The sequence below is a fragment of the Myzus persicae genome, unplaced genomic scaffold (assembly GCF_001856785.1).
Source record: "Myzus persicae strain clone G006 unplaced genomic scaffold, MPER_G0061.0, whole genome shotgun sequence".
Taxonomy (NCBI): domain Eukaryota; kingdom Metazoa; phylum Arthropoda; class Insecta; order Hemiptera; family Aphididae; genus Myzus; species Myzus persicae.
The window spans coordinates 79,231-85,380 of record NW_019104148.1 but is presented as its reverse complement, the minus strand read 5'-3'; positions in this window follow the sequence as shown (position 1 = coordinate 85,380).

The window sequence follows — 6,150 nt, the reverse complement described above, 5'->3', positions numbered from 1 at the left end:
ATTCGGTTATAGCCTATTAGCCTATGCCCTGCACATAATATATGGTATGAAATGCGAATAAGGTGCGGCCAAAAAGAGACAACAAAATCCAGCACAGTCGGTCAATGCGAATAGATACAAATATTAAACTATAATAAAAGCACAAAATAGGTATTATTGTACACGACAATAAATATTGTTACTAGTACTTACTACTAATAATACCTACCTAGCTATCTAATAACTTGTTTTTAAGATTTCAGATTTGGATTCTAAATTAACGTATTGGTTTTGTAAATGTGCTTTTTTTTTAAATTTATTTTCAAGCATATTATAGGTACCTAAATATATCATCAAATATCCTTAGAAATCTATAGGTGTCTCAGAATCATTTTCGCGTGGGATCATTTATAATTTAATTCAAATTTAACTTAACAAGCATCCATTAAAGATTAAACCATTAAAAGTGATCTACTCAATGACGAGGTAGGTGCACTCAAAATCCACTATACAGCAGTGACTTTCCCTGATTTTTTTAATTACATATTATTATACTTGAATTTTGAAAGATACTTCATTCTTGTTAATGTAAGTATTTTTTTGGTTTGATTGTACAGAAAATTAAAAATATTGTAATACAAAAATCTGAAATAGGTTGCCAAATAATGAGATTAATTTTTGTTGATATTTTAAAACTGAAATTATTCAAGTCCATTTATATTTAAAACAGAGTTGTTAGTTTTTAAAATATAACTTTAATACCTTTAGATGTGAGGCGGGAAACTAATATAACATAAACGGTTGCGGACGCGCCGGAATTTGTTCGAGGACAAACATATGTTGAGACATCCTGCTTAGAAATAGAATAACATATATAATAGTCAATGAATTATAAAATTCACTAATAATAAAGGTGATTCAAACTTAACAGGGCTGAAACGAATTTATCTTAGCATGCGTGTACAACAGTCAACAGATAGCTGTAATAAAAGCCTACTGCAGGATAGGACCTACTACCATAGGATTGGTGGTGGCTTAAAAATCTTTTATAATCATTTTGATGGTGAGTGGAAACTGAAGTGGAATCCACTTGATTAACAGGATATAGCCATATTATAAGTACCACGCGTGACATTGACATAAATTATTTAATTTTAAAAACGATCATATTGATGAGATGTATCACATACAGCCATATAGATGTAGGTACTTGGGGCGTTATAGGCTTCTGTCTTACTAGTGCCACTGAAGTAAAAATCAATTAGGTAATGATTTGTTTTAAATTTATGTTTACACAGTAAAACTTTGTTAAGATGGAAACCCCGACAGTACGGACAATTTCTAGATCCTAATTATATCCCAAAATTCGAAAGACGGAAAAATTGGTCGGTCCTATAAGCGATTCCGTCTTAGCGAGGTCTTACTATACTATGTTTTCCGTGAATAAGTCCTGTCATAATATTATGGTATTAATTAGGTTATGAAAAATTACCCTTTAATTAAGAAAGGTACTACCTATATATGATACTAAGATACTTTCAATCAACGTATATACATAGTTATATCAAACCAGAAATGTACAAATTGTTTTTATTAAAAAAAAGCATTTTTGAAACGAAATCAAGTACAACTACAAATAACGCAGTATTTACTACAGACTTTATTTTATTATTCTACAGAACTTTATTTAGAATACTAAATTTTGTTTTCATTCCTTCCATAACTTCCGAGTGATACCGCTGCTAAACGTGATAGGACTTTCGTGATTGTAATTTTTGTTAATGGACAATAATTATACTGGACAACGAGCTTAGATGAGACATATACTCACAAAGAGATAGAATTTAGGAAAAAATAATATTTAAGGTATTTTAGGTATTATTCTGTAGAAGTAGGAGTGTAGGACAGATAGTAAAATAAAATTGTAGTAAATACGACTTTATTTGTAGTTATAGGTACTCCTCAATTTCTTTCCAAAAATGATAATTTTATAAAAACAATTTGTACAATTCTGGTTTGATTATGTAAGACAATTGTGTTAGTCGGTAAAAAGTTGAAAAGTTTTGAAGGTACATCAGCAAATGTGAGGTAAGTTCCGTTTTGTTTAAAAAAAGTTGAATTTCTCATTAAAAAGTTAGACCCATACTTTAAAATATATTTCAATAACTTAAGGTGCCTATATACTATCACATGAGTACATGACGCTGGCTGGTCACTTCTTCACACAACACATTGTATACCTTGAGAGTTGAGAGCTTAATACTATAGACATATAAATTATTTAGGAACTGGGTAAGCTTTGTAGAAATCAGTGTTCTCGCTTGTAAACTTGCGCGTAAGACGCACTTTAGTAGAATGCTTTAAGGTATAAATATATAATAGACATTTAATCGATTATAAATGGTTAGATTTTTATTCAATCCGGCCACGAAGTTAATCGTTTATTTATAAATGAAAATAATTCTTTGTTAGGAATTAGCTATTTACTCGTGAATTATTTATGCACCACCCTTAAATGTCAAGAATTCAAAAATAATTCAATATTTAAATGTGCATTTAATAGTTTATCTATTATCTATATGCAAACGATACGATACCCCTTTCTAAAAGTCAAATTTAAAGGGTATGTATGGGTAGTAAATATACTACTATAGTAATAATACTATTCTCTCTCTATGCAGGTATAGTATAATATCCGTTATACATATAGAATCATATGAGCATTATAATAATTCTTATTTATATAGTTTTACATTATAAACGTTACTAACAAAATATTTTAAATCGTTTGCCCATATGGTCGTATACGAATTAAGTATTTACTAACACTGGAGTCTGAAATAATACTCGTAAGTCGTGATCGCTCCACAAATAGAAATAGAAGAGGATCAACAGCCATTGCCTTATACATTCGAAACATTGCAGTTTTAAAATTACAAGAAACTATTTTTTTTTATTTTATTCGAAATAGGTATTTATAAAGTCAGGACTTACAAATGTTTAAAAAAAATAGGTAGATAGTATAGGTAGGTACACAAACACAAGTGAGGCTATATTATATAATATACTAAGACAATAATTTTGTTATAATTTAATTTAGTATATGTATATATATATGATGTGTGTGCGTGTGTGTGATTTGCAGATTTATGGTTAGTATTGATAAACCAATTATAAACATGTTTAAATAAATACAGCTTTAAAATAACTTTGCCTGTAAGATATCTACTCGTATTTAAAAAAAAATGTGAAATATGCATAAATATATAAAACTATAGCCAATATATTATTATTACTCGTTAGTTTTAATTATTCTGTACTACACACTTAAGTATAATTTATCATTTATGGATAGAATAATATGCGCTATTAGTATTTGTGTTATTATTAGAAACAAAATGATTCTGTAAATAAACCATTCACCCTATTTTAATTAATCTCTCTTTTCCTGGATGTACGACAGTACAAGATCACACATATTAGGATTCTAAGTATACAGACATGAGGATTTCCGTATTTATTAATATTTGAATATGATTTAGATATTGTATTCATTCATTCATTGTTTTAATTATACAATTATTACAATAAGTAAAAAAAGTTGATAATAAATAAAATAAACATATCTTTTGAGGATGTAAATATTTATGGATTAAAATATTATGAGCTAAAAATGAATTGAACGAATTTACGATGCGTAATAATTGTTGTGAGCATTCGTGAATTGTATTAAAAATATCTACTTAATTTGCTTATAAATATGAAATTGGTATGTTGATAGAAACAAGGACTCGAATTTTGGATACAAGGGTATGCATTTGCATCCAATTGATCTTAATATTATATGTGTAGCATTTATGTACCTAAACCTATTCCTTTTCATATTTTGTATTAACGAAAAACGGTCAATTATTATTATTATTATTATTAAATAATTGAATTTAATGTTTTTTACAGTAAGACTTGGTTAACTAGAAATCGAAAGAACCAGTGAACAAAATACAAATCCAAATTATACAAGGATAATATAATAATAGAAAAGGGGCTATGGACAATGTCGAGGTATAGACGATTTTGAGTTATAAAAGTTCGTGCTAACCAAGTTTGACTGTATTATAAATTTATTATGAATAAGTAGGTATACAATAATTCATATTTATTTTCTTTGTGAGTAAATTTTATGACATTATAATCTGACTAAAAACTATTATATACTAATTACGCAAATATAGATTATTATTTAGTAGGTATAGTAATAGTGTGTGTTAAAATAGGGATAAATTCTTCATTGCGTGCAGACACCCAACTGCAATATTTGTGGCGCCAAGCACACACGGAACGTCGTCTCTCGTGATACTCTGCCCAATGCAAATTGTTATTTTAAGTATTTTTCGTTGTATTACATGTATACTATATAATACTATAGTAACTGAAAAAGTATAATATACGTTATTATTTTACAATTATATCTCTTTTTTTAGAAATATAAGATTATTTTGAGCTGCATATTTAAACATTAAAATTTATATTTACACAATTTAATCTAATATACATTAAACCGTCAACATAAATATTATAAACATAATTTATTGTATAATAAACTAGAGTATGATGAAATATGTATATATATAATAATACAGGTACATCTTATGGTGTCTGGATTATATTTTGTTACGTTGAAAATGGAAACAATAGACTATGTGACACCATTAAGCTATATCCCGTGAAAACATCCAAATAAAGTATTTTCCTTGTGGTATAATAAAGAATACATAACACAATAAATTGAATATTAACAGTGTATTCAACAGAAAATAATACAAGTATTCCCTATAAAATACCCTATACGTCCCTCTAGTAAATATTAAATTGTTCTCTATTATATGTTGATCATATCTGTTATAATTTTGTTCAATTCCTATTTCCTAAAAATGTGTTAGTATTTTAAAATTATCATACATTTTGTGATAGTCTTTTGAAAAATAAGTATTAATGTTACTATGCTATGTTAAGAATTAATAGGCATACAAATAAGATACATGATTAAGTAAGTAAAGTCAGTGTTTTAATTCAATATGTAATGAATTCATTTATATTTAATTGCTTTTGGAGAGGAATCTTATTTTCAATAATTGGTTTTATAAATTTACCTATAGAATGATTTCCATACATAAGATTCTTCGTCGTAGTAAAAGAGATTATTGAAAAAACATAATAATTATTACTTAAGAGTACCTACATAATTTTGTTTCTAAAATTTAATACACATAGGTTATATGTCACAACTCATATGTGTAATCACTAATCAGTAATGTGATAAATTACGGTTTTTTAGGGAAAATCAATTATTGTTGGTAAAAAAGGAAACTGTTCAACTTTTAGTATTGTATACCTACCTATATTAAATTGAATTCGTTGTACACTTATATAAACCTATATGCAGGTCACTTACTACGGGTATCCGATTATAGGAACATAATGTTATTAATTACTGCATTAGTGTATGATATGACAAAAAACTGAACAATAAATATCATCCATAATTATTATTATTTATTAATAATACATTTTCGAGGGTCATCTCATATTTTATTTTGTCTTTTTATAATACTCTAGGAAAACATATACGCAGCAGCAAGTGGTCACAGTGTTCATGGATCAATAGTATGCGCCAAAGGGAGTAGAGTGAGGGGACGGTACATTCCGCCCTTTTATGCGCGAGCTCCTTTCTCGTACACACAATCGCAGCACACAGCAAGCCTTTTGGAAATTATTCGACCAAATAACACGTTCAGTATGACCAACATGAAAGCTGTAAATGCATATAGTAAAAATATGTATTATGTACCTATAGGTATTAGGCAAATATACTTTAGAAATATCGAAAACAATGTTGAAATTGACAATTGCATTGATGATGAGTTCTACTAAAATAAAGTTTCATCAAATACCGGTATATCTTTGGCACTATAGAACAGTTGAAATCCTTAATGAACCATTTTGATTGTCAAGAATGTTTGTTATTTCTCGCGTCTCCACTAATTCGGTCGGCAAAAGAGTGAAGACATAATGATATCGTTGTTAAACTATGCCGACAATCGGGACAAAAAAACAAAACTCATCTATGAGTAATAACAACCAGGCAATTACTAGGATAAGTGTTAAAAAATT